Below are 10743 nucleotides of genomic sequence, written 5' to 3' on the forward strand. Positions count from 1 at the left end.
CAGGCAAGAATACTGGAGTCGGTAGCCATTTCCTTCTCCAGGGCATCTTCCCGACCCAGGGATAGAACCTGGGTCTCCTATATTGCAGGCAGATTCTTTACCATCTGAGCCACCAGGGAAGCCTTTAGTAACTGGAGACCTGCTAATTAACAAAGACAGATTAATAGGAGAAAAGGTACTCAATTTTCATTAATATTTACATGTAGGTGGGTTCGCAGAAAAGAAGTCAAACTCAAAGAAGTAGTCAAATTCAGGGGCAAGGAAAGGTTTGAGCTTCAAAAGGTGATAAACTGAGACTTCCCTGGTGGTTCAGTGGTGAAGAATCTGCCTTACAGTGCAGGGGATGCAGCTTCAATCACTGGTCGGTCCGTTCTAAAGGACATCAGCCCTGGGATTTCTTTGGAAGGACTGATGCTAAAGCTGAAACTCCAGTACTTTGGCCACCTCACGCGAAGAGTTGACTCATTGGAAAAGACTCTGATGCTGGGAGGGATTGGGGGCAACAGGAGAAGGGGACGACAGAGGATGAGATGGCTGGATGGCATCACTGACTCGATGGACATGAGTCTGAGTGAACTCCGGGAGTTGGTGATGGACAGGGAGGCCTGGCGTGCTGCGATTCATGGGGTCGCAAAGAGTCGGACACGACTGAGCGACTGATCTGATCTGATCTGATGCCACAGAGTAATGAAGCTCTTGCAACAGAAGTACTGAGTCTGAGCACTCTGGAGCCCTGAGCTCTGGAGCCTGAAGCCACAACAAGACAGTCCATGTGCTACAACGAAAGATCACACAAGATGCAACAAAGATGCCATGTGCAAGACTGGACACAGCCAATATGCCTTTCTTGTTTAGCCAAAGGATTAATTATGAACAAGAAACAGGGAAAATGCTGACTTCATCCGCTTTATCCTCACTGACCTCCAGGGGGCAGCAGAGACAGGAAGACCATTCATTAAGGCCAGCAGAGCATCATCCTCTGTCCGACTGTACGGACTGGTTCACTGATAGAAAACGGAGGACAGGGAGGTTTCTGCTTGCCTGAGTGCCCAGGATTCTGCAGCCGTGGCTGCATTTCCCACTTCTGGTGGAGGCATCTCTGGACCTCAGAGAAAACCAGGGGTCTGGGCAAAGAAAGACACTAAGAGCCTCTAAAAGGGCCACAAAAGAGCCTCTAAAACACTCTGTGAACTCTAAGCCCACAGAATGGACCCAAACTGCTGCGACTGAAACCCACATTCACCACTTCTAGGGAGTGCCCTTCGGCAGTTACTGCTTTACTTCCTCATCTATCAAAGGTGAACTGTAATACTAGCCACCTTATATGACTGATGAGAGGTGAAATGAGTTCACAGCTGTTAATCCTGTAGAAGACTGGCTAGCACAGAGTAGGTGCTTTATTAATGACTGTTCCTGAGTCACACATATCTCCAAACCATTTCTGGAAAATGCTAGATTCTGGCTAGTATTGATTTTTTAAAGTTTTCATCTGGGTTGGTCCTAGGCAGATCTTTTAAAAATTATTAATAACATCTAACAGGCACTTTGAATTGTTAATTTGAATAAGTCAGTGTCGGGTTAACAAGACTTAGATGAGGGTATAAACACAAATATACAGAACACATTTCTGACAGATACATACCAGGTCCTTTGGCAAATCAAATAGTCTATTTAATATGGAGTTCTATATGTGTCATAGCCTGGTGACTTAACAGTAAAGAATCCTGCTTGCCAATGCAAGAGCCACAGGTTCAATCCCTGGGTCAGGAAGATCCCTGGAGGAGGGCATGGCAACCCATTCCAATATTCTTGCCTAGAGAATCCCATGGATAGAGGAGCCTGGTGGGCTTCAGTCCTTGGGGTCGCAAAAGTCAGACACGACTTAGTGACTAAACAACACCAACAATAGAGATACACAACTGCCAATTTTGAAAACTATATAATAAAATATTGTTAACACTAAAACCACATTAGACATAATGTTTCTTGAAGAGTCAGGGTCTGTTGTGAACTGGAAATATTTGGTACGTTGGTCATGTGGACCACAGCCTTGTCTAACTCAATGAAACTATGAGCCATGCCATGTAGGGCCACCCAAGACGGACGGGTCATGGTGGAGAGTTCTGACAAAATGTGGTCCACCAGAGATGGGAAAGGCAAACCACTTCAGTATTCTTGCCTTGAGAACCCCATGAACAGTATGAAAAGGAAAAAAGATAGGACACTGAAAGATGAACTCCCCAAGATGGTAGGTGCCCAATATGCTACTGGAGAACAGTGGAGAAATAACTCCAGAAAGAATGAAGATCTTCATGACCTAGATAACCAAATGGCGTGATCACTCACCTAGAGCCAGACATCCTGGAATGTGAAGTCAAGTGGGCCTTAGAAAGCATGACTACAAACAAACCTAGTGGCGGTGATGGAATTCCAGTTGAGCTATTTCAAATCCTGAAAGATGATGCTGTGAAAGTGCTGCACTCAATATGTCAGCAAACTTGGAAAACTCAGCAGTGGTCACAGGACTAGGAAAGGTCAGTTTTCATCCCAATCCCAAAGAAAGGCAATGCCAAAGAATGTTCAAACTACCACACAATTGCACTCATCTCACACGCTAGCAAAGTAATGCTCAAAATTCACTAAGCCAGGCTTCAGCAATACGTGAACTGTGAACTTCCAGATGTTCAAGGTGGATTTGGAAAAGCCAGAGGAACCAGAGATCAAATCGCCAATATCTGCTGGATCATCAAAAAAATAACAGAGTTCCAGAAAAACATCTACAGCTGCTTTATTGACACATCAAAGCCTCTGACTGTGTGGATCACAACAAATTGTGGAAAATTCTTCAAGAGATGGGAATACCAGACCACCTGACCTGCCTCCTGAGAAATCTGTATCCAAGTCAAGAAGCAACAGTTAGAACTGGACATGGAACAACAGACTGGTTCCAAATTGGGAAAGGAGTGTGTCAAGGCTGTATATTGTCACCCTGCTTATTTTACTTCTATGCAGAGTGCATCATGTGAAATGCTGGGCTGGATAAAGCACAAGCTGGAATCAAGATTGCCAGGAGAAATATCAATAACCTCAGATATGCAGATGACACCACCCTCATGGCAGAAAGCGAAGAAGGACTAAAGAGCCTCTTGATGAAAGTGAAAGAGGAGAGTGAAAAAGCTGCCTTGAAACTCAACATTCAGAAAACAAAGGTCATGGCATCGGGTCCCATCACTTCATGGCAAATAGATGGGGAAACAATGGAAACGGTAATAGATTTTATTTTGGGGGCTCCAAAATCACTGCAGATGGTGACTGAAGCCATGAAATTAAAAGACACTTGCTCCTTGGAAGAAAAGCTATGCCTAACCTAGACAGCATATTAAAAAGCAGAGACATTACTTTGCCAACAAAGGTGCATCTAGTCAAGGCTATGGTTTTTCCAGTGGTCATGTATGGATGAGAGTTGGACTATAAAGAAAGCTGAAGCCAAAGAATTGATGCTTTTGAACTGTGGTGCTGGAGAAGACTCTTGAGAGTCCCTTGGACTGCAAGGACATCCAACCAGTCAATCCTAAAGGAAATCAGTCCTGAATATTCTTTGGAAGGACTGATGCTGAGGCTGTAGCTCCAATACTTTGGCCACCTGATGCAAAGAGCTAACTCACTTGAAAAGACCCTGATGCTAGGAAATATTGAAGGCAGGAGGAGAAGGGAAAGACAGAGGATGAGATGGTTGGATAGCATCACTGACTCAATGGACGTGAGTTTGAGTAAGCTCCGGGAGTTGGTGATGGACAGGGAAGCCTGGTGTGCTGCAGTCCATGGGGTCGCAAGAGTCAGACACGACTAAGTGACTGAACTGAACTGGTTGACTGGTTCACAGTACTCTCTTAGAAGTAGGAAACTGCACACACCAAGGTTCGCTGCAGGACTTTTCATTCATTCATCAGTTCTGCTTTCCATACACTGTTGTCCACTCAAGCAGCCCCAAATGACATCAATCTGCTTGGCTGCTGGTGGCCTAAGCTGGTTTTAGAGCAGGGAAAGTCCTCAAAGACATACTGAAGTCAGATAGGCCTCGTGGCCTGAGATAACAAATGCAATCAGTAGGTGTTCAATAAAGGCTAGTTCTCCTGCCTCCCTTTCCAACATCTCCCTGCATGCCTAATCTCAACTCCAGTGAGTGAGGTTTTTGTGCGTGTTTTTTTGTTTTTTTTTTTTTGACATTCTAAAAACTACTTCCTGTTTTTTCAAGGGGACAGGTTGAGGGAGAAGGAGATGGCAAAGCCTTTTTTTTTTATTTTACATTGGAGTATAGCCAATTAACAACGTTGTGATAAATTTCAAGTGGACAGCAAAGGCACTCAGCAGTATGTATAGATGTATCCCTTCTCCCCCAAACTTCCCTCCCATCCAGGCTGCCACATAACATTGAACAGAGTGCCCTGTGCTATACAGTAGGTCCTTGTTGGTTGGGATACCAAAGACTTATCAATGGCTTTCATAGCTACTTCTTTGTATACTCTGAGCTGTTCTTTCACAGCCCACTCACTCTTTTTTCTTCTCCCTATCTTTCCCCAGAGTCCCCGCTACACTTAGTACACCTCTATGCAGAGGTGAACAAGACAGCTCCCAAAACAGCACCCTTTCTGGTCTGGCAAACTAGAAAAGAACACTCATTCTGGATCTGAGCCCCAACACACCCTCTTGGTTGAGTGTTTTGGTGCAAAACACAAAATATACAACCATCCACAGCAGCCAGTGTCACCCAGTAAAGGAAGAGCCTATGAGGAAGGCCAGGGCTGCATGGAGAGGCAGTGTCTGCTGGTGCAAACAGCTGCTCCCATCACGGAAGCCACTGTGAGACTGAAAAAGAGCTGGGACTTGCCTTTTTCTACAGAAACCACCACATATCTGGCTCACCATGTTTGGCTGGGAGACAGAGATTCTGTGTTTCCTCAAAAGAACCTTCCATAGATCTTTGGAGTCTTTCACTTAAATCACAAGTATGAGGCTCCTGTGGCTCAGCTGGTAAAGAATCTGCCTGCAATGGGGGACACCGGGGTTCGATCCCTGGGTTGGGAAGATCCCCTGGAGAAGGGAATGGCCACCCACTCTAGTATTCTTGCCTGGAGAATTCCATGGAGAGAGAGGCCTGGAGGGCTACCGTCCATGGGGTCGCAAAGAGTCAGACACGAAGGAGCAACCAACACGTTCACTTTTTCTTCATGTCTAAAATCACCCAGCAGTGACTCAAGTCTTCTGGAGGGATAATTTTTCTGAACAACTGCAAAGTTTACTTTTTAAAAAAATATTCTCCCAAAGTCTTTATTGAATTTGTTACGATATTGCTTCTATTTTATGTTTTGGTTTTTTGGCCACAAGGCATGTGGGATCTTGGCTCCCTAATGAGGGATCAAACCCGAAACCCCCGCATTGGGAGGTGAAGGGGTAACCACCAGGGGAGTCCCCCTAAATTTACTTTTGGTTGAGTCCAGTAGCTTTGCCTGTGGGATATATGGAACTCTTGACAAAGCCTGAAACCACAGCAAACTCTCAGAAACCATTTAGTAAATAAACTCCATTGTCATTTAAGAAAAAAACCCTCTCCCCTTGCTATTCACCCTTCACACTGAGATAGTAAATGATACTGTGGGAACAATGAAGCGTATCACTGAGAAGAACATCAGCAAAAGGCAAAATTGCCTCTTCCAAGACTCCTCTGCCCTCTGAGATTGGAATTTGGGGAGGATGCATTTGGAAATGATTTTTTCCCCCAGTAATGACAACACTCAGTACCACATAAGAAATGAAATTGAAGCATTGATCTTATTCTTCAAATACAGGATAGCTTCAATATTAAAATTAACATATAAATTTAGCATCCATCTTATTTTCAACTCACTTCTGCTGAGTAAATGCACATATAAAGAATGAATCACTGAAACAGTATGCAATGAGATCAAGTTCATTTTTCAAATATGTCAGTTCAAATGCAGTCAGTGCCTGTTTTCTGGGCACCCAACAAATGTTCCCAAGATGCCCCCCTCCTATCACCTCCCACCAGCCCAGCCACAGGGCAACCTGGGGACCTTGGAAGAAGAGTCCCTGAAGAACAGACCCCATAAAATACGACTGCTACACTGCACACCCTGTCCTCGGGTCCTGTTCTTTTTATAAAGTTTCAATGTTCTTGGGCTCTTAGAAGCCGGCCAGCTAACAGTAAGAGCCGAGACCAGAAGTCCAGAATTACGGCTCCCCTGCCCTGGTACCTGCCGCCTTCTCCGGTTGCTCTCTATCTCAACCACGTTCATGCCCCTGGCTAACAAATGCCTTGCTTCTCAAGATGTTCGTGAAACTACTTTCATTTTTCCCATCATCAAGTGTTGAGATGATATAGATATAATAGAAATGCTTCTACATTTCATTGTGTATTTCCTGCAATCCAGCCCAGATATGATAGCAACTTTAAACCAGGTTTGGGAATAAGCAGTTGATATTCATTTACAATGAACTTCTATTTCTACATTTTGTTTCTGGAGATTCCACTGTGGAATTATGAAAGTATACCACAAATTACTATATTAAGTTTTTTTCCTGCAGTAGGACTGCCACGTTTGTGAGTCTATTTCATTTACTGTAAGTCTTATTCACTTCCTCACTGAAAAAAACTCAGTTAAGAGCAAAATCTCTTTTGAAAAATCTAATGTTTTATACTCAGATTATATTATCACCTGTAACTAATGTTAACCATGGACAGAAGAATAAAATCAAGTGAAATGTTGCTTCTTAAAAGTACAAAAAATAAATAAAAACAAGAAACAGAAAAAAATAAAAAGCATTGGTATTTCACCATAGTGAGATTTTTTTTTTTTTCCCCATAGTGAGATATTACCTCATACCTGTTAGAATGGCTATTACCAAAAAGACAGGAGATAAGTGCTGGTGAGGATGTGGAGAAAAGGGAGCCCTCATGCACTTTCTTTTGTGTGTGTGTGTGTGTGATTTTTACATTAGCTTTTTATTTATTTATTTTTTTAAACTTTACATAATTGTATTAGTTTTGCCAAATATCAAAATGAATCCACCACAGGTATACTCATGCACTTTCAAAAACTTAAAATAGAACTACGCTCAGTTCAGTTGCTCAGTCGTGTCCAACTCTTTGCAACCCCAAGAACCGCAGCACGCCAGGCCTCCCTGTCCATCACCAACTCCTGGAGTCCACCCAAACCCACGTCCATCGAGTCAGTGATGCCATCCAGCCATCTCATCCTCTGTCATCCCCTTCTCCTCCTGCCCTCAATCTTTCCCAGCATCAGGATCTTTTCAAATGAGTCAGCTCTTCATATCAGATGGCCAAAGTATTGGAGTTTCAGCTTCAACATCAGTCCTTCCCATGAACACCCAGGACTGATCTCCTTTAGGATGGACTGGTTGGATCTCCTTGCAGTCCAAGGGACTCTCAAGAGTCTTCTCCAACAAATTCCACTTCTGGGAATCTATCTGAAGGCAATGAAAACACTGTCTCAGAGGTAATCTGCACTCTATGTAAACCAGCAGTATTATTCACAAGATATGGAAACAACTTGTCTCCACCCATGGATGAATTGATTAAAAAAAAAAAAAAATGGTACACCCTAAGTGAAATAAGCCAGTCACAAACAGACAAGTACTATATGATCTTACTTGTACATGGAATCTAAAAAAAGCCACTTATAGAAATAGGGGGCTCCCCAGGTCGCACTAGTGATAAAGAATTCGCCTGCCAATGCAGGAGACTAGGGTTTGATTGATGAATTGGGAAGATTCCCTGGAGTAGGAAGTGGCACCCCACTCCAGTATTCTTGCCCAGAAAATTCCATGGACAGAGGAGCGTGGTGGGCTATAGTCCACAGGGACGCAGTGTCAGATACGACTAAAAGACTGAGCACACACACATAGAAATAAGAGTAAGCTTGCAGTCACCAGGGGCTGAGGGTGAGGGAAATAGGAGATGTCAATCTAAGTGTACAAACTTCCAATTATAAGATGAGTACATTCTGGGGATCTGATGTATGGCATGGTAATTACAGTAAGCAATACTGTATTGTATACTTGAAGGTTGCTAAGGGAACAGATTTTAAATATTCTCACCACAAAAAAGTAATTAAGTGATGGATGTGTTCACTGATCTTATTATGGTAATCATTTTGCAACAGATACATATGTCAAATCATCACATTGTACAACTTAAATGATGCTACATGTTCATTATACCTCAAAAAAGCTGGGGAAGGTTTATGAATATTTATTAGAACTCAAAGCTCTAGGGAAAAACCTATTTCTAGGTGTCACTATTAAGCCAGGAATCATGGAACAACTTAAAAATTGGCAAAATTCACCTTAGGGGAAAGGGTAGCATGTTTATGCTAGTATCTGTTTCTTTACTAATGGAAATTTCCAGAAACAGGCATTTCTGACCCCAAAGGTGCACTCAATCTAATCATTAACACTGACCCTGAAGTTAACTTGAACTATCTCTAGGGTATGAGCTAAAGAAGACTGCATGCATGCACAGTGAAGTTTACTCTTGCGTAGGAAAGTAGGGAGGAGTGGAAGGAGGGTTTCGAAATCCCCACCACCAGAGTTCACATCCCTTAGCTCTTTTGCTATTACTTGACATAGGTCTAAGAAAGGAACCCAAGGATGTGATGGAGAGTGAGGTGGTTCTCAAATCCCAGTGAGTTTAAGAATTCCCTGGAGAGGATGGTAAAAATGCAGGAGCTCAGGCCACAGGGGTTGTGAACTCAGCAAGTGGAGCCCAGGAATCTAAACTAGAAATCAAGCACTGGGTGCCTGGACCACACTCTGAGACTAACTGTGCAGGACAGCATGACAACTCACCCACCCTCACATCACAGCTGAACAAAGCATTTACCCTAAGACCAGCAGGTCCTCATTAGCAGGAGAGGCACTGTGGTCAATATGAGATAATTCTCTATAAGCCTGGCCTGATTCAACCGAAAGTGTACAGCCAAGTACCCAGATATTTCGTCTGTGTGATGATGGGATTTAACTAGGAGTTGAATGATGCTGTTTTTCACTTTTCATCCAGATGTTGATTTTCCTGTGAAGGATTAACTGAGTACCCATGAGCAGAAGCAACCCACTCCAGTACTCTTGCCTGGAAAATCCCATGGACGGAGGAGCCTGGTAGGCTGCAGTCCATGGGGTCGCTAGGAGTCGGACACGACTGAGAGACTTCACTTTCACTTTTCACTTTCATGCATTGGAGAAGGAAATGGCAAGCCACTCCAGTGTTCTTGCCTGCAGAATCCCAGGGACGGGGGAGCCTGGTGGGCTGCCGTCTATGGGGTCACACAGAGTCGGACACGACTGAAGTGACTTAGCAGCAGCAGCAACAGCATCAGCAGAAGAGTGTTCATTTCCCTTGATTCTACACGCCATCATGGCAGGAAGGTCTCAGAGCTGAGCTGGAATCTAAAAGGTTTTGCCACTTTTACCAGAGGGGCCTTAGCTATCAGAACTGCAGGAGAAGCAGAACTGAACACAGGAAGTAGGGCACAGGATCTTTACCATCGATTTCCCCCTCTGACCCCTGACTACACTTACCACGCCAAAGTAAGTTATTTCTTGCTTCAGAAGATTATGCTGAGGATCAAACATACCTGTAGTAGCCCAGGAATGAGCTGCCTTATAGTTAATTCCATATTGCTGGCCACTGGAAAAAAAACGCAAGGACTCTGATAATCTGTGGGCAAAATCAAATTGTCAGGATATGGTATCTTAAGCCAAGTTTTGCTCAACCCAGGTCACTCAACCTAAAGATGTGACAGATTTTATAGTACTATCACCTCATATGGGATTTGTGATCACTTACTTGTTAGATAAATGTAGATAAACTTTTGAGATGAAGATACCTCTGAATATCCAATTGTGTTAGGTAGGCTCAAACATTAGCCCATCACTACCATATAAAATGTCCTGGACACATGTTTTTAGAATCAGGGGTTATATTATTCTCCTCTCTATCCTTCACTTCCTTCATTTATGTAAATACTAATATTTCAATATTACCTTAACCTAGAGAGGTGGGATAGGAAGGGGGGGGGAGGCTCAAGAGGAAGGGGTGTTGTGTACAGCCTAAACCAACACAATTTTATAAGGCAATAATCCTCCAAATAAAAAAATAAATATAACCCTAACAACAAATCACACTTACTTCAAAACACCCTGGTACGAAATCATGTCAATTAAATACGTATTAGTCCAACTAATATAAGGAGTTTTTCTCAATGATTTCTCATTCCCAAGGTGCCCAACAGAAATTAAAACGAGATTTTAAGTATCTTTTTTTCTCCTGGGACCCATTCAAGGACGGTGGGCAGGTGACATTAGCTCCTGTTCCTCACTGAGGAAGCACCTCAGGCCAAGAGGGTTTGCCCTTCTCCCTCCAAGACTGAAGATCCCTTCAAGACTTATTCTTGTGCAGGGAGCTCTCTCTCTGCACCCTTGTCATGTAGCGGCTTTCATTTATTTTCTTATTTTCTTTCTCTTCCACATTCACAAGTTTATTGTCTAACCTTTCCTCTCCAGCACTCTGAAGAAAATACACAGTTAAGAAGTGGCTGGTGTGGGCACCACTGTATATTACTGTTTAAAAACTCACTTATAAAAGTATCTGACCAAGTACAGCACCACCCAAATGCTTTTTAAATGAAGGGGGAAAGTCCTGGTTTC

The sequence above is a fragment of the Bos indicus genome, chromosome 8 (assembly GCF_029378745.1).
Source record: "Bos indicus isolate NIAB-ARS_2022 breed Sahiwal x Tharparkar chromosome 8, NIAB-ARS_B.indTharparkar_mat_pri_1.0, whole genome shotgun sequence".
NCBI classification, from domain to species: domain Eukaryota; kingdom Metazoa; phylum Chordata; class Mammalia; order Artiodactyla; family Bovidae; genus Bos; species Bos indicus.